The sequence below is a fragment of the Rhipicephalus microplus genome, chromosome 4 (assembly GCF_043290135.1).
Source record: "Rhipicephalus microplus isolate Deutch F79 chromosome 4, USDA_Rmic, whole genome shotgun sequence".
Taxonomy (NCBI): Eukaryota; Metazoa; Arthropoda; class Arachnida; order Ixodida; family Ixodidae; genus Rhipicephalus; species Rhipicephalus microplus.
In genome coordinates this window covers 87,824,063-87,843,729 of record NC_134703.1, presented here as the reverse complement: position 1 = coordinate 87,843,729, position 19,667 = coordinate 87,824,063, and the positions used below count along the sequence as shown (strand labels likewise).

The 19,667-nt window shown below is 43.6% G+C and overlaps 1 protein-coding gene across 3 annotated transcripts in view; it reads left to right on the top strand.

Annotated features, from left to right (window-relative positions):
• Window positions 1-19,667, top strand: part of LOC119172191 (beta-mannosidase) — a 236,281-nt gene that overhangs the window by 164,777 nt on the left and 51,837 nt on the right. Inside the window, exon 1 of one of the 3 annotated variants that reach the window (XM_075893282.1) lies at window positions 17,218-17,349. The exons of the other annotated variants lie outside the window; for them this stretch is intronic. The gene's annotated coding sequence lies outside the window, so the exon portion shown is untranslated. Of the gene's footprint in view, window positions 1-17,217; window positions 17,350-19,667 lie in introns of those variants that run through there. 3 annotated transcript variants of the gene reach the window in all.

Here is a 19,667-nt window from a genome sequence, read left to right as displayed (position 1 = left end):
CAGAGGCGATCTCTCTCATGCGCTTTCACTCGTCTTGACAACAGAAAGATGGTACTATACACCATTCTTTAATGCCATCTTGAAGAGTGATCGAGAATTCAAGTGACGAAGGCACTGATAAAATTTCTAAGGACAACAGACTTACGCGAGCGGCTGTAGACTTGTAATGATGCCGTATACCACACAAGACTGCCGCTCTAAGCGGTGACGTTATGTGTGTGCGTGTGTGCTTCCCCTCTCTTCTTCTCTTTCTTTACTCTTCTTTCTACCTTCCCCTTCCATTCTCCCTGTGCAGGGTAGCATACTGGTTTTGCCAAACTGGTCAACATTCTTACCTTTCCTCTTTATCGTTTTCCTTTCTCCCCCTTTTTTTTCACGTGGATGAGTATACAAATCCTCGTTTATTTTTGTTTGCCCACTTACAAGCTTAAACAAATTGTAGGGAACATATGCGAATGACTCAAGCTATCAAGGCTTAAACAAAGCCATTACGAAGCCCGTGCGTTAGTATTCAGGGCATAATAAATGGTCCGCAAATTTTCGCTATTCTCTCAATTTTCGTCCTCAAAACCTTCTGTGGAGGCGACCACACAATACAAGCATACTGGTCGTATGAATGCTTTGTAAACTGTTAGTTTTACATACAGTGGAACAAAGGCGAGACGAAATTTTAGCACTCACACATTGGTGGCCTCGCTTTAGTCCTCCGGGTGGTCGCGGCAAAGTTTAGACTTCGCATCACCTCCCGGGCCGGCTAGTCATCCGGGTGGTCGCGGCAAAGTCCAAACTTGATTCCATAATTCTTTACTAGCTAGATCGTCAAGCCAACACGCCTCAAACTGGTCAAGGTTTTCGTGATCGAAAAGCTGTGCAGTCTCTGGGCATCTCCATAGAATGTGGTCTGTGTCTGCATATTCGTGTTTACATGGGCTATAGCTAGCGTCGAGGAAGTGCCTGGGATAGATGCGATTGAGGTGCACTGGGTTTTGAGAGTTTCTCATTTTGCTGACGTTTCCGGCAAACTTCATTCAGCCTTCATTGTTGATTGCGGAGTTTTCGGTGCATTTGTATTCCTTGTATTGTGTCAATATGTAAAATGAGCCGCGTGTTCCTATCATTTAGGGTTGCATGAGCTCCCCTGGAGCCGTGGGATGGGTGTTCCGACTTCCCAGTCGCGGTTGGTGAGTTCGCGCCGAGAGCGCCCAAGTGGGCCTTTTCCCTCAGGTTAGGGGAGCGTGAGTTCCAGTCTTCAATTTTTTTTCCGTGTGCACCGGAATTCATTTCAACTATACTTGGGTGTAAAGGCTTCATTCGGGAAGATATACGCCTTGCAATATTCATAAGTTTTGCCACCTCACAAAATGTTCCCGTTTTTCTTTAGGAGATACAGTTTCTTTTTTGATTACCTTTCGAAAAATGTGTATATATGCGAGTGCCACAGTAATCTGTGCATAATACTAAGGTATTTGAAACAAACCTGAATAATGTGTTTCTGCGCGTACATGTGTCAGCGGGCCAGTGCTGCCACGCACGTGGTATTGTGCACACGCGTGTGGGCGTGTGTTCGCGTGGGCACATGCGTAAGCGTGCGTAGCTCCTTATGCACTAGTGGTCTCCACATCTCATTCATCTTAGGTGTTCTCATTCGGTAGTTTTTGTCTATCTTCTCATCTTTTCACATTCTTGTATTCCTTTTCTGTGAATTCCCTTAGTTGTCTTTATATTTTGTTTATTGGTCTGAGATTTACTGTGTTTTTTACTGTATTACTGTTTATTCCATTTTAAATGTCTCCCACATTGTCCTTACTCTCATAGTTTATGGCATACTGCTTGTTCAATGTTTTTTTACACTGTTTATGTGTTATTTTTTACTTGAGTCAAATTATTATTATTATTATTATTATTATTATTATTATTATTATTATTATTATTATTATTATTATTATTATTTCCATGAATTGACAATGTACTTTATTATTCACTATATTATCATGTACAAGAGGTCTCAATTAGGTTCGCAACTATGGGACCTCCTTCTGTATATACTAATCATGTAAACTCTCGTTTGTTTGACGCGAAAAATAAAACTGATTCTGATTCTAATTCTTCACTTACCCCTACAAGAAAACAGTCTCATACATACCTGCAAAAGGGAACAAAACGGCACGCACAGCGCTGGTCGTCAAACGTCAAGTTTTTCTTAAGAGAGCGCATTTGCATCGAGGTGATGGGTACCACGCACACCAACTATAATATGTGGTCACATCAGAACTTTTCAAAACGTTAATCAGCATTCAGACTGGCTACGAAACAGACCCTAAGCTGGGCCAGTTACGCAATTCAAGAGACGTATCCGGTAGGTCAAGAGGAATACAATTACAAGCAACTGACAAAATTGAGCTGCGAAATATATCAAGCAGAGTCAACAATTAAGATTCTTGTAAAACCTACATATAATAGGATAAACCCAAGGGAAATCCGCCTTATTTCTCAACGCAGACTGTCATTGGATATAAGATTTAGGGATGATGCGGGGTGAGCACGATCTTCGCATGGCTTAGCTTTAATGGCGAAAATTATCAATAAACCTCTTGAGGTACTTAGTATAATGTTCTTTAGTACGCTGATTGTCAACTTGGGAATCGCATTGACAATAATACACTTTAAGGCAAGTCAGCAAAAGGCAGCCTCGAATAACAATCTAGTTATTGTTAATGCTGTAGAGGTATTTAGGATTTAGGAAATGTGACATTCGCAACAGTTTGACCTGCTGAGAAGACGACGGGTAGGAATGCAATAAGAGTGGTTTCTTTTTTGTCTCCATCCTTTGACCTCTTCTCGTTGTCACAATACACTGTGAAACTCTACCTCTTTTTAGAGAAAGATACAATGGATTTTCGAACTGACCTTTACCTAATGAAAAGAATAAAGGTCTTATCTGTAATAAACACTTCTCGAAAATGAGCCTTGAACTTGTGCATTTTTACGACGTTAGCGTTGCCCAATGCAGGAGAATATCATTTTGCAGTTTGATGATTGCTCGAGAGCTCCTTGATATTCGAACAATTTGTTACTGCCCGAGAGTTTGATTAATTTGAAACTTATTCCTAAAAAGGAGGAGAAAAAGATGTAGAACTAAGTACTTTTTGCGTGATTCCATGCCAAGCCTCCAGGACACATTTGTTCCTTATGTAACATCTTTTTGTAAAATGATGCGTGGCTATTAAAATTTTTGCTCACAGTTGCTTTGGCAGCATTTATAGGTAAAGTATATTCCATTGACTGTAGATGTCTTTTTGCATATGTACATGAAACAGGAATATACTCTAGAATGAAAGTTGGTTTTATCTTAAACAGAGTGCAACGTGAGAGGAGCACCTGAGTGCTGATCGCGTCTCTCAGGACTATCAATAAAGTTTGAACAATCAGACCTAGGTTTCTAACCTTCAACCTAGGCATGACAACATCGGTAAAATAAAGTACCAAAACCTACACGAAACAGTCTAATTGAAAGTATGAAATTTTACACGTATATTCATTGAATAACTTCAATCATTTCGCTGTTAAATATATATCTGATTTGTAGTTCTCGCAAATAAACCTTTAGGCCAATACCTTGTAAAGATTTACCGAAGAGAAATTCAGAAGTGTGCTGAAATATTGCTATTAATCAACTTTTATTTCAGATTTTGTAGCGAATCAAGATATGTAGAAATGGGACACACAAAGAGGCTACATGAAATAGACCAGTTCGCTGGACGTTTGTTGCCGCAGTTCTTTTGAGTTACTTCTTGCTGTAAGCGAGATAATAATGTTAATCACTCCTAAATCATGGAGGAAGTTTTGTGTCACTTTATAACTTCTGCCACAACGGCAGCCGTGTATTAGGCCTACGACACGTGCAGCATTTAATTATTCACTCGTAAATAGCTAATCCAAAATTTGGTAACTATTTATTGTTCGTCGGAAAGCCTCTCAATGCACTGTGCTCGGAGACAGCTTTGCAGCTGCTGTGCCAGTTGTCACTTGATCATAGAGGGCGGTGGCGAGCTTTGGGCTGGGCGGAGCCTGAGCGCCGCAGCATCGATACTAGCACCCAAGTATGTTGACGACGCCTACGGCTGTTCACAAACATGGAAGAGGCCTACAAACTATATTACAGGTGGGTTTCAATGCCACCATACGGGCGGTTAACTTTTGTGTTTTGTATATTTAACAACTAAGCGAACATTGCTACGGTATACGCATACGCAGGAAGACAGTTGGGTTTTTGCATTCGATGTTACATTGCCTCATTATTCATGCCGCGGTATATAATAAAAAGAAAACATTGACTTACCCGTTGAAGATGGCGGCACCCGGATGTTTTGCAGAGAATAGCCCGCAGGCGTCAACTGAAATGCGAACCGCAGCAGTTGCTAAAAATGATATCGTCCTTTTCGCTGTTTATAAACACTGGTGCTAGATGGCTTCCAGTTTTGTGCGCCGGCATATGACTATATAGTATCCCTGGCGCAGAACAAAGCCCTTAGCGAGTAACTCCCTCATTTTAAATGCTTTTCTCCCTAAATCTGGCCAAATATTTCATATACACTTTCTTTTAGGCTCAGCCCCCCCCCCCTTTTTTTTTGCGCACGTCTGTTTCCCTCTTCGCTTTCTTTCCCATCTTTCTTCTCCATTCCTCCTTCTCCCAGTGCAGGGTAGCAAACCGGATGCTCCATTTTCTGGTTAACCTCCCTGCCTTTCTCTCATTTATTCTCTCTCTCTCTCTTTCTTTTAAGCTGCACACAGCATTATAAGAGCTAGTTTTTAAATGCCTTCATTTTACCTGAAAGCCGTAAAAGAGCTTTTCTTTAATATAGGATAACTTTATAGACAAGCTTTATGTTACGGTGTTGGAGAGTGATAATCAAAGTGACCGGAAGTGTTTTTTTTTTTTGAAAACGACACGTGCTGCTACTATCCCCATTAACATTCGCGCCGCGCTCCAGTTCTGCAGCACAGCGGATGTCCATGGGGATGAGTAGAGGGCGCGCATTATACCACTGCTAATGCTTGCCACCGTACGCACTACGTTTGACGGCTATAGTACCCAAATATAACTTTCAGACTGCAAAAACTACATTACTTTCAACGAAAGGAGCACATTGTTTTTTACTGCTTCTTTTATTCTGGTCCCTGACATAATTGTCACATGCACTGAAAATAATATATTTCGCTGTAAGCACTTGCGCTCATAGAGTTTGCCAAAATTAGTTAGAAGGGACTCTGGCGCTGCGACCGTTCAACGACCATGGGAATGATGGGTAGTACACGGATTTGCCTAGTCTTCGTACTTGCGGGCGGCGAATCGCCCTTGTGGCTTAGTATATTCCTGGTTCCGGATTTGTTTCGAAGGAAAGAACGAACCGTTGTGAACTTCGTGATCCGATTCGAAACAGTAGGCAGAAAGAAATAGGGTGACGAAGCGCAACCGTTGAACATTTGCTGGTTTTTGTTTTTCTGAGAAGCCAAGCCACTCGAACATACACGGAGCTAGAAGTATGAAGATTAGACAAATCCGTGCACTATACCCATCATTCTTATGGTCGCTGAAGCGCCGTGAGTTGCAGCTTCTATAGACACTAGCACCAGAATTCCCTCTAGAGTATATTTAGGGAACAATATGCTTGCACTAGCATATACAGATGTAGACATGCAAGAACATATATAGGCTAACATAAACTACGTGTACCCGCTCATTTCTCTATTGTCAAAATATTTTTGCGCAAGTTTTATATTGCATTCTCACGAGTGGGAGATACTCTGTTACAAGTGCCTTTCCTCGTTTTCCTGCAAAATGAGGTAGACACTCGTTTTCAGGTACGGGCAACACGAGATGCCTGTATCAGAAAGTCTGGCTCCCCGGTGCTTCATCGCTCTGCAAACGCGTGTGTATACAGTAGGTGGGACCCGGCCGCGTGCTCTCGCTTGCGAGCCTTGACTTCCCATATCCTCGGAAAGCAGAAGAGCTTAAGTTGGCACAGCTTATGTGGCTGCGTGATGCATAACTATATTCCACTTCTCACCCGCATTTGCGATGCGGCCTTTCTTTTTTAATCACATGCGTAAAGGGCCTCGTGGAGACAGAAAGGCTCCGTGGTGGCTGCGCCACTTTTCGCCAAAGGGATCCGAGGCGTGCTCATACGAGCGGGCGCCTCTAACTCTGCATCGCAGCGTAGTGCGTCAGAACTAGATCAGCGTGTCGGAGAAAGGCTGGCTGCCGCGTTGCTGACTGCGCGAATAGCGCAGTCAGACTGTAGCAATCCTATTAGGTCTGTGGCGTAGCAACGCCAGCGTGTGCGCTCTCTGGTCGACGCGTAAAATGAATGACCGACCACGGACCCCTCGGTGTGACGGTGGGAGACTCGCGCATGAATCCAAGCCCGGCTAAAAGTTCGGTGAGCTTAAATGCAGCTCCTCATCCTGGAGGCGACGTCTTGGATATCCGCAGTAAGCTGTCGTGTGAAGTGCCAGATGCTATTATTTTATTATTATAATAGTATTAATATTTTCACTAATGATAGCTATTGTTAAAAATAAATAACAAACTAAGATGCAGACAGGAATATGTAGTGATAGGAGAATCTATGACACTGTTGTTTTTCATCGAAGCAGGTATGAAGTACCCGAGGTAATGGAAACCTCAACCTCTCCACAGCTAAAGAATTATTGCAAAACATACTTGAGGTCAAGCGCCACCTTCCGGCTTTCTAGAAAGTCCAATTTAAAGAACTAAAACACCAACGCAAGCAATAGTTACTTTTAAAGTTAGCAGTGGAATTGCGTAAATATGATAAGGGAGCGTAACTTTACTCAAATTAAATGTAATAACTGTCTAAATAACGTGGATGCTAATGCGCCTCCCTTTTTTAGTGTTCCGTCTTTCGCACTGCTGTCTTTTTTTAATGTCTCGATAATTACTAAAAATTAGTTAAATGAGTTCACTAAAAGAGCAGACTGTTTTCTTGTGAGCATGTGGGATAATAGTGGCACCTGTGGGAGCATATCTCAACCACGCGCGTCTTCCTAGGTGGCTTTCGAACTCTACTTCGGCAGTGCCATAAAACATCAACCTTATCTGTAATGAAGGCAAGAAGTGTTAATTTAAGGGCTCATTTCCTTCGTTAGGTAAAATAATAATGAGAACTACCAGACAATGGCAGGAAGAAAGAAAGGGAAAAAGGAAGAAAGGGGAAGGAAAAAAGGATGAAGAATCAATTGAATGCACGTCCGGTACACGGAGTAAATAGGATTGTGTATGTGGGGTTTAACGTCCCAAAACCACCGTATGATTATGAGAGACGCCGTAGTGGCGGACTCCGCAAATTTCGACCACATGAGGTTGTTTCATCATCATCATCATCATCAGCCTGACTACGTCCACTGCAGGACAAAGGCCTCTCCCATGTTTCGCCAGTTAACCCGGTCCTGTGCTTGCTGCTGCCAATTTATACCCGCAAACTTCTTAATCTCATCTGCCCACCTAACCTTCTGTCTCCCCCTAACCCGCTTCCCTTCTCTGGGAATCCAGTCAGTTGCCCTTAATGACCAGCGGTTATCCTGTCTACGCGCTACATGCCCTGCCCATGTCCATTTCTTCTTCTTGATTTCAGCTATGATATCCTTAACCCCCGTTTGTTCCCTAATCCACTCTGCTCTCTTCTTGTCTCTTAAGGTTACACCTACCATTTTTCTTTCCATTGCTCGCTGCGTCGTCCTCAATTTAAGCTGAACCCTCTTTGTAAGTCTCCAGGTTTCTGCTCCGTAGCTAAGTACCGGCAAGATACAGCTGTTATATACCTTCCTCTTGAGGGTTAGTGGCAATCTACCTGTCATAATTTGCGAGTGCTTGCCGAATGTGCTCCACCCCATTCTTATTCTTCTAGTTACTTCAATCTCGTGGTTCGGCTCTGCGGTTATTACCTGCCCTAAGTAGATATAGTCTTTTACAACTTCAAGTGCACTATTACCTATTTCGAAGCGCTGCTCTTTGCCGAGGTTGTTGTACATTACTTTCGTTTTCTGCAGATGAATTTTAAGACCCACCTTTCTGCTCTCCTTGTCTAACTCCGTAATCATGAGTTGCAATTCGTCCCCCGAGTTACTCAGCAATGCAATGTCATCGGCGAAGCGCAGGTTACTAAGGTATTCTCCATTGACTCTTATCCCTAACTGTTCCCATTCTAGGCTTCTGAAAACCTCATGTAAGCAGGCGGTAAATAGCATTGGGGAAATTGTGTCCCCCTGCCTTACACCCTTCTTGATTGGTATTTTGTTGCTTTCTTTACTAAGCACTATGGTAGCAGTTGATCCCCTGTAGATTTCTTCCAGAATATTTATGTATACTTCATCTACGCCCTGATTCCGCAGTGTTTGCATGACGGCTGATATTTCTACTGAATCAAACGCCTTCTCGTAATCTATGAAGGCTATGTATAGTGGTTGGTTATACTCTGAGCATTTCTCTATTACCTGATTGATAGTATGAATGTGGTCAATTGTTGAGTAGCCTGTTCGAAATCCTGCTTGTTCCTTTGGTTGATTGAATTCTAATATTCTCTTTACTCTGTTAGCAATTACCTTTGTAAATAGCTTGTATACTACAGAGAGCATGCTGATCGGCCTGTAATTCTTCAAGTCCTTGTCATCTCCTTTCTTATGTATTAAGATGATGTTAGCGTTCTTCCAAGACTCTTGTACTCTTCCCGTCAGGAGACACCTCGTAAACAGGGTGGCTAGTTTTTCTAACACAATCTGTCCTCCATCTTTCAGCAGATCTGATGTTACCTGATCCTCACCAGCAGCTTTGCCCCTTTGCATGCTCTCCAAAGCTTTTCTGACTTCTTCTATCATTACTGGTGGGGTGTAATCTGGGTTACTGCTAGTTCTTATGGTATTAAGGTCGTGGTTGTCTCGGCTACTGTACAGATCTCTGTAAAACTCCTCCGCTATTTTAACTATCCTATCCATATTGGTAGTTATTTTGCCTTCTTTGTCCCTTAGTGCATACATCCGACTTTTGCCTATCGCAAGTTTCCTCTTCAATGCTTTGACACTTCCTCCGTTTTTCAGAGCGTGTTCAATTCTCTCCATGTTATACCTTCTTACATCGCATACCTTACGTCGATTAATTAACTTAGAAAGCTCTGCCAGTTCTATTTTGTCTGTTGTACTTGACACTTTCATGATTTGACGCTTCTTAATTAGGTTCTTCATTTCCTGGGAAAGCTTGCCAGTGTCCTGTATAACTACCCTGCCTCCAACTTCCACTGCACACTCCGTAATGATACTCGTCAGATTATCATTCATTGTATCTACGCTAAGGTTGGTTTCCTCACTAAGAGCCGAGTACCTGTTCTGCAGCGACACTCTGAATTCCTGTACTTTCCCTCTCAGTGCTAGCTGATTGATTGGCTTCTTGCGTATCAGTTTCTGTCGTTCCTTCTTCAAGTCTAGGCGAATTCGAGACCGTACCATTCTATGGTCACTGCATCGTACCTTGCCAATCACTTCCACATCCTGCACGATTCCAGGGTGTGCACTCATTATAAAGTCTATTTCGTTTCTATTTTCGCCATTAGGGCTCCTCCATGTCCACTTGCGGTTTTCTCGTTTTCGGTAGAAGGTATTCAAAATCCGTAAATTATTGCGTTCTGCGAATTCTACTAGTAGCTCTCCTCTGGCGTTTCTTGTACCGATGCCATAATCTCCTACTGCCTGGTCTCCAGCCTGCTTCTTCCCTACCTTTGCATTGAAGTCGCCCATCACTATAGTATACTGTGTTTTTACCTTACTCATTGCCGATTCCACGTCTTCATAGAAGCTTTCAACTGAAGCGTCATCATGGCTGGATGTAGGCGCGTAAGCCTGTACTACCGTCATCTTGTATCTTTTATTCAGTTTAATTACGATACCTACCACCCTTTCATTAATGCTATAGTATTCCTCTATGTTGCCAGCTATGTTTCTGTGAATTAGGAACCCCACTCCCAGTTCTCTTCTGTCTGCCAAGCCCCTGTAGCAAAGGACGTGCCCATTCTGTAGCACTGTAAAGGCCTCATCTGTCCTCCTAACCTCACTGAGCCCTATTATATCCCATTTAACACCCTCTAGCTCCTCAAATAGTACAGCTAGACTTCCCTCACTAGATAAGGTTCTAGCGTTAAACGTTGCCAAGTTCAGATTCCAATGGCGGCCTGTCCGGATCCAGAGATTCTTAGCACCCTCTGCTGCGTTGCAGATCTGACCGCCGCCGTGGTCAGTTGCTTCGCAGCTGCTGGGGACTGAGGGCCGTGAGTTATTTGACGTAAGAATGTGGGAGGTAGTGGCCAGATACTGCACCAGGGTGGCCAATCCTTCTCTGGTGAGGGAGTGCGTTCTCGGCGGTGTTTGCCGGTGAGGCCGCACCCCAGGCCTCTTAATGCAGTTCCATCAACACGCGGATTTTTTGGATTTTTTTTTTAATCCGGTTGGGAACTGCGCGGTACCGGGATTTGAACCACGGACCTCTTGCATGCCCGTTTAAGGTTGTTTAACGTGCACCAAAATCTGAGCACAGGGGCCTTCATTTCTGCTTCCATCGGAAATGCAGCCGCCGCAGCTGGGATTTGATCCCACGACCTGCGGGTCTGCAGCCGAGTACCTTAGCCACTAGACCGCCATGGTGAGGCCAGAGGAAATTGGAACTAGGGGCTAAAGGATAGGGCGAGAAAAAGAGGAGATCAAACAAAATACACTGCTGCGTTACATATAGCACCCAACGCAGAATCTCAGCCACATTACGTTGTACTGTAACTAGAGGACCAACGGTGCCTGCTGAAGACTTGCAAGTAGGCCCAGAGCATCAGCACCTGTTGCATGGGCTAAGCCTACGGTGATTTGAGTTTGCCGACGAACATGTATATTGTCCATAGGAGTGACTGAAGAACTATGACAATTGCTTTGTCTCCTTCAGGCATCTGGGCAGTCGGTGATTCAGTATTCACTGTTAACACGTCATGGCGGCTTCGGCAATGAAGGCCAAGCTGCTTCAGATGTGTCCATCCACTCTTTCAATGGTGTTGTCGTTTACGTCGGCTTTCGCCCATTCTCGGGACTGTGGCTTCGAGAATATAGGACAATCGGAATTTGCGCCGCCCGCGAATGGTCCGGTTGACAAGGGAGACAGTGAAGTAAGGCGTTCATGGCGTTCTGTAGATGCAGAAGCACTGCTTTTCTTGGATGAACTTGGGCGCCGATGTCACCACTTTCTGGTGGTTTCGGCAGCCTCACTATTTGATGTATGGCCCATTTCCGTTTCTTTAAATATAGTAATTTCTCTCTCCATATTTATGTCTCAACTGTTATATCTAATATTTAATAATAAAACTGTAATCAATAAGGATATGTATTTACAGACGACGTATTATTTGTCAAATTGAATTGATCATCCTTTCAAACTGAGGGAATACCGTCCCAGAACTGGAATTTTTGCCAATTCTTTTTTTGTCAGAACAATACATGAGTGGAATGGGCTCACAAGTGTCCAAGTGTCTGCTGTAAATGAATTTTTTTTTCGAATCTGTAACCCCCCTGCTATAACGCCTTCGGGCGCTGCAGGTATACTTCGAATAAGGAATAAAGAATTTTAGGGCATTCTTTTGAGGAGGCTTCATGGGGCCCTTTACAATGGACAGACAATGATGCAAAAGAAAGTATAAGGGTGGTATTAGAAGTAATTATTATGCACGTTTGAAGAAATAGAAGGGGCTGAAGGGATGACCACCGCCGTAGCTCAGATGGTAGAGCATCGGACGCGTTAATCCAAGGTCGCAGTCTCGGTCCCTGTCGGTGGCGACTTGTCGTTTTGTTTAGTTTTCTTCCTTCACAATAATATCTATACTTTATTTGGCATTGCCGTCTGTTAGTTCTCATTGAACGTAACCTAGGAAACATATGATCACCTTTGGTGTGGGTATACAGGAAGCAGTAGCGTAGAAACTTTTTTTTTCGAGGGGGGGGGGGGAAGCGTTAATTTGACCATACTTTATGTATGTTAGCGCATGCATCTGCATGTGAGCGTGTGTATTTGTGCAAGAAGCACGGAAAATTATCGGGGGAGTTCAAACCCCTCTTGGCCATACGATCATGACAGCAAGATAACATGTGGGCGAGAATCAGAGTGAAAGGCTTTGAATATTGTAGTGTGGTGCGTAGAATCATTTTACATAGTCGTACTAGCCTTCTAAAATTTCTTAATCACTTTAATCATCATTTACGGAAAGACAGTAGGTGTTACGAGCGAAACAACATTTCAACATCAATATCCACATGCTTTTTTCGCGTTTTCATTTTAGGGGCGGGGCTCCTTACGGAACAGGCTTGTCCGTTGTCGCGTCGTAGCCTGCTGCTAGTACTCGAGCACATACTGCGGATCTCGCTGCACTCCCACACGTTTCAATCGTTCGCATCGAAAAAGCAGAGCGTCCGGCGGGCAGTTTTCGGGCTTACGTCAAGCTGCCAGACAGCGGTGCACCTTGAGTTACCGCTAAACAGCCAGAGGCACAACGGTGAGCATGCCACTGCGAACTTGTCCTACGAAATAGTCCTATGACAATATATCTGGCATCTAATCTATATAAGAGAAACATCAAGTACATTGACATGAACATCGTGTTACGAGAATATGAAGCTACATTTAAGAATGAACCAGTCATACTGGCGAGAGACTTTAACGGAAACATAGACGACACCTCACTTGTGCATCTGAGAGCATATCGAGATATCATATCTTGTATATCATTTGATTATCTACAATCAACGACTATCCGAGGAACCTGCGTCGATCTCAGTTTTAGAAACTTTACACTACATCCAATCCAAGAACCACTGTCGCTTGACTTCACTGACCACAAAGCGGTTTTAATGAAGAGTGAACGGAAGCCACGTCTCACAACCATATAGGTTGACAAATAAAACATAATTTCGTGTATTTACTGTACCAGCCCCGTGTTTGTCACGTCTTTACATGATGATTGAGCGGGCAAAATGTGTGAAGGGTTCATGGTTTATCAGATTTACCTCCAGGCTTTCGACCACTCATCATTATTCCCTCCGTGGATGTGGCAGATTTTTTTCTTCTTGAAAGCACCAATGATTCCGCGTTAAAAGGGAAGAGCGGATATTTCATGCTTTTTTCTTATTTCGTGTTTATCTCCGGATAATTGAGGATGTGCTCTGAACAACGAGAGATGCCAAGGGGTCTTGTCTTCCTCATTATTGATCGATATGTGGGGTTTGAAGTCCCAAATGCACCATATGATTATGAGAGACGCTGTAGTGAAGGGCTCCGGAAATTTTGACCACTTGGGGTTCTTTAACGTGCACCCAAATCTGAGCACACGGGCCTACAGCATTTAAGCCGCTATCGAAAATGCAGCCGCCGCAGCTCGGATTCAATCCCGCGACCTGCGGGTCAGCAGCCGAGTACATTAGCCACTAGACCACCGCGGCGGGGCTTCCTGATTATTTGGCCGTACCAAACAGATTTGTGAATAATGAAGACTGATCTAGTTACTGGACGCTAGGTAGCGTGACCACCGCCATCTGTTGCGTGCTATTATCATGGGCTCCAGTTTTCGTTTGAGATCCACTTTCGACTAGTGTCCACCTCCATGAGCCTTGTATAGATTGAACAAACGATTTTTTTTATTCTCAGCAAAGCTCTACAACAGCTTTTTTGCATGCGCCGGCTTTCATAGGCCTTCATTTCTCTAGTGATGGGATTTAATAGCATACCAGATCAATATATTATATTAGCACACAAGATGAAATGCTGCTTTCGCGTATTGAAGTCATAAATGTACTTCATGGGAGAGCACTGGTATTTTGATATTTGAGTGTGTCTCGAAGAGGTTATTATGTGGTCATTGTTCATTCAAAGTCCCCAAATACGTCGTCTGTAAATGCCCATGTGTGTCGTTTTGCGGTCTCATGCCCAGTGTTACAATATTCCCGAGGAGCGGTAGCAAGACTTCCCTGCTGATAAAAAACAAGGCACGCCACCGCGTACTCTCTCTGACGCACTCAAACCGGCTACCTTAATAAACACACTTTCAGCTTAACTTCGCCATGTAGCTTAGCTCTAACAGCTCCTTTGAAAAGGCTGCAATGAATGCGTTGTTATAACCAGTTTATTGTGAAACCGAATCTATGACATGTCTATAGACAGCATGATATGTGGCACATACTTAGCGTGATCGGGCGATTCCAAGAGAGAATAGTTTGAGACGCCCGATTGGTGCTTTATTTTGTATAGTATGCTTCTGTTCATCATCAGGTTTGATTCGTACTCGTTCATCTTCAGCTCATCTGCTACCGGACAACTTCTTGCTTGGTCTTGATATCGCGGACATCCTTCTTTGCACACCATGAAACAGCATAGCGCCAACGTGCCGTCCAAACAAGAACAGCTGAGCTTCGCGAAAACGGAAACGGCCCAACGGGTCGGGGAGCCGCGGAGTACAATCTGCAGCGGACGCACGTCCGTTCCATGCACGCGTTAGTTCGCACCGCTCCTTTCTGACCGGACGGTGTTGGTGGTGCGCATGATTGCCTTTCTGATTACGTGGCACCTACCCGCACGCGCCAGCCAGGGAGGACGCAGGTGTCTTGAAGCTTCACTCCTTCGTCGTTCCTGCAATAATGCTGTAGGCCGGGTGGAGTGGGGACCAACCAGCCCAGCTACGGCCGCAGGCCGTCCACCGGTGGTCCGCGCGTCCCCTCCCTCCCATCTCGAGCTCTGCTGCGGCTTCGTTCGCTTTTCCTACTTTCCTTGCGATTGTTCTCCGGCCACTGGCTGGCGCGGGACTAGGCTGGATTATGCGTGGCCCGCTGTCTGCGAGTGCGTAAGACTCTCGTCCCGTGAATTGAGGCGCCTGCGACTGCGCGGCGAATCCTGCCGACGAAATTCCCCGCGGCTTTTTTTCGCACGCTGTTCCCATACGGTACTCTCTCTACATTTTCCGCTTATATTTTCCGGAGCCTCATCGTTCCCTGTTGCTTTTATTCTTATACCTTAACAAGCGTGCTTTTGGCGTTTTCCCGTCAGCAGGTTTCCTACACGCGCAATCTTGCACTTCTGCGGTTCGTGAATTTTTCTTGTCTGATAGTTTTTTTATCGCCGACGAGAGGATTCAATATCCTCCTTGAACTATGTATATCTGCTTACACGAAGTTGCTGCGCGCGCAGATGTTTCGTGTTGCGAAGGCAGTTTACCACGAGCCAAATGAAGCTTATTTTTTAAAGAAAATCCACCGAAAGCAGTCGACTAAGAAGGGGTACATTTTGCGCAATACCCGATTTTCCTCGTGTTGGCAACAAACCATCATAAAGCGGAGTCATTTAGATACCGTTTACCCGCCCTCCCCTTAAAAAAAAATCTCATTCGAAAGCGACCCCGGTTGAAAAGGTCGCTGTTTCCACTCCTAGCGAATACAAAGGATGCACTGGTGTAACGAATACAAAAGAGCAAAAATAATGACGGATCGTGGTATATGCGCAAATTCAATAGATAGATAGATAGATAGATAGATAGATAGATAGATAGATAGATAGATAGATAGATAGATAGATAGATAGATAGATAGATAGATAGATAGATAGATAGATAGATAGATAGATAGATAGATAGATAGATAGATAGATAGATAGATAGATAGATAGATAGATAGATAGATAGATAGATAGATAGATAGATAGATAGATAGATAGATAGATAGATAGATAGATAGATAGATTTACAAATATTATTGACTAACGTAAATTTATTTGGTGTGAAGAGGGCAATCTAAAAGCAGAGACACACCATGTCTTGTTTCAATTATCCACAAAACAACGCAACCGCCCCGTACACCAAACTGCTAGCACTGTGTGCTTATAAGTGCGCCTTCGACCTAAATATAAATTAGCGCAAACAAAAGAAACTGAAGGGTGTGCTGTGCTTTGTGTGTCTGCCAATTTTGCGGCTCTCAATGGAAATGGTGATGAAATTTGAAAATGTTGGCAGCTTTCGGGAAAATAACGGCAGATTTTTGAAGGCTTGCTATTTCTCACATCGCGGTTTCCTGCGTCACTGTTACGAAAATATTACAGCAAGGTACATGTGTACATAGTATGCATCATCATAATCTTCGCCATCATCGTCATCATCATCATCATCCTGACAATGGCCCCTGTAGAGCACAAAACCCCATTTTCATTGTACCTCCAATCAACTCGGTAATAAATGTGGTTAATACCCGCAAACTTCATCTGCGCACCTAACGTTCTGTCTCTCCTTAACGCACTTGCCTTCTCTTTATTGACCAGCGGTTGTCTTGCCTGCGCGCCACATGCCCTGCCCTTGTCCGTTTCTTCTTGATTTGGACTAAGATGTCCTTGACGCCAGTTTGCTGCTTGACCCATTCTACTATATATATTTATATATCATATGTGGCTAAGGTAACACTTATTTTGTTGGATGTGCATTGGGCAGCAAATAGAAACTCCACGTTCAGGTGAGGGTTTCGCGCATTTTATACTAACAGCACAGAGCGATCAAGGCCGAACTCAAATCGGGCGCTTTGGCGGCACTTCAGGTGAAGTCATGACGGATCTGAAGCCAGGAATTTTTTTTAGAGTGGAAAGGGGGTTCAGACACCCGATGAGGGCCTTGAAAATCATGTATTTTTATTACTCTCGGTAAAACACCTTCCACCTTCTGAAATTCGGGGAGCGGGGTGGGCACCTATGGCACACCCTTCTCGACCTCCTCTCCCCCCTGATTACGAGTCTACGTCACGACCATCTTTTTCAACTGTAGCCCGTTTTATTTCCTGGTAAACTGTCGCAGCTTCCCCTGCAACGTTTGATTAAAAAGGGCCACGTGTGTTTACTATTGCTACGTGTTAAATGAAGTTATTGTATGAAAGTGGTGATAAATTTTCGTAGCTTTCTGCAACCTCACTTTTGAAAGTTCTTGAGCTCCCTTTTACAGCAGCTGTCGGCATCGATTCACTCGTTCCGTACGTGTACACTACTGTTCTTTTATATAGTTTTCTATTGTTCGGATAAAAGACCTGTTCCCGATGACGTCTCAAAGGTTTTACAACAGCTGCTAGGGCAATGCTGTGACTATAGTTGCCGCGATAGCCGGTGGTATTGCTATTGCTGTGCTGCCGTGTGCCCCAGATGTGAGACTTGTGAGATGTTTTGACGATGGACGATGAGAAGGGTCGCAGAAACGAAATGCGGTAGCGTTTTATGCACGGCTGACTGATTACTCGCTGGTGAGATAAGCTGCGCATTTTCGGCGTTTGCTAGAGAGTTAAAATAGGTTTAAAAAGCGGACATTAGAATGTGGGTGTACCTGAGCGCCTAATTTCCCTCTTTAATAGAGACATTTATCTATTTTCCAACAATATCAGGATGATGGCGAAGTCGTGTTGTATGGGCTGGTGATATCACATTAGGTTTGAGAAGTCACACAGGTTATCACCAGTGTACAGCCATGTTGATGTGGATCTCGTGGCGTGATTTTTGGGTTGTCTGCTTCAGTGTCTGTGTTTGTGTTCATGACTGTGTGTGTGTTACTCACTGATCCACTTTCAGGTCACTCACACAGACCAAAGTCATTCGTTCACCCACTTCACTCAATATTATTGTTCTCATCAACATCGGGTCTTACAATAAAAACGAGCTCTTAAATTTGTACTTACTTTCACTGCACCCAAGTCACTCACCAGCACGTGCGCGAGTGAGTGATATGGGTGAAGATTAGTCATTCTTATACAATCCAATTGCAGGTGGGAGATTGTATAATCTTGATCGTCGATTTCCATGTGAATACATCTTACAGTAAATCACTTAAATGCCCTCTTCGAGCACCACGCCGAGATACAAAATATCAGCCTGCATGTGCGCTTTGTTTATAAAGAACTATATTTCTAGTAAAACTAATGTTACGTGAAAAAGAACGCTATTGGTAAGAGACGAAAGAACAGTTCTTCTTCTTTAGCCTTCCAAAAACCAAGAACTGCTTATGAGAGCATGTTTTTCAAGTTTGATCTTACCCTACTTTTATGTCACGAACTTTCTACCTTGCGTTAGTAGCATGGTTAGGGGTCAACGACAGCATATCAATGTTTGTGAAGAGCTAAATTCTTGTTTCTTAAATTAATGAGTACTTTTATTTCGCTAAGCATAAATGCGTAAGGTGTAATATTGCCTTGATGCGCATCCTAAAGTTTCGCAAGATTTCGTCTTATTGGAATCAAGATTCACGTTTATAAAAACACAACAGCACAGATAAAAATTGTTTTCTTTTGAAATCTCTCCTAAGAATACAATCACAAGGAGAGTGATATAAAGAAAAATAGATGAAAAGGAAATGCAGGAAGGTTAACTTGGTACCAGTAACCAGTTTGCTAACCTGCACAGGGGTGAAGAAATAGGACTCGGGTATAGAACAGAGGGATAGATGGAGGTCAAATAACAATGAAAAAAAATCGCACGTTGACCTGCGGGAACACTATCTATCCACTGTGCGAAATATTATTCTGATTTTCAGAGCCAGTCTATTGCAGTAACTTCTCCTACGAACACTGTGATGGGGCCGGAAGATTGCAGGCCGCAGTTTTGGTCTTTTTCCCCACTACACTCACAGACGCGTGCAGTATGAGTTGCACCACGCTGCCTGGGCTCAAAATGGCGCCATCACTGCAAATCAGCACCTACATAGAAAAAAAAGTTAAACTCTCTCACTTAGTGGCTCTTCCTGAACCAATTCAACTTTTGCCGGTGTCATCGTTCAGACATCGGGTCACCTAAACCACAGCCAGTATGTACTCATATTATTTTATCTGTTACCACGTCACGATACCCTAACGGTAGCCTCAACAACTGGGGCATTGCGCTGCTGGGCTCGAGGTCACGAGTTTAGTGTCGGTAATGTTTACTACAATGCATGGACGGCAAAATTCAGTAATGCTAACGTACTTTCATTTACACACATATTATTGGAACACAGATGGCCGAAAATCAATGCAGAGGTGTGCACCAGTGCGAATATGAAAATTGAACTATTAACCTGTTGTTTCAAATAGCGTAAACTGGCATTATTATATCATGTCGTAGTAGGTTGTCTATTGGAAAGGCTCTGTGTTAACGTTCCCTGCAAGACGTCATCCACAATGTCATTGCTCATTACACCGCTCAATGTGGAAGCACAACAGACCACCCAGTACCTACACATCGTGCTTTGACGAGATGTCTTGCTTTCAAGTTACCTCCTCACGTGGTGTCATCCAGTCACGACAAGGACACTACTTGGGAAGTTAAGCCATAACTGGGGCCGAATTCTTAGCATTTCTTTTCATTCATAAACTATTTCTCTATTACCAAGCCGCCTTTGCTAATTGCACGTCCCGCATCACGATTGGCCAAAATTTTCTCTTGCGAACACCCGTACCATAGAAACTTTCTTGAATCAGAGCTTTGATTGGCCGCTAAATCTAAATTAATAAATTTCTTAAGCCACTCTGACACTTGCCGGTATATGCATCTTGTTTTCTCAAGGCTTTAAAGATATAACGAAGTTACGTACAGC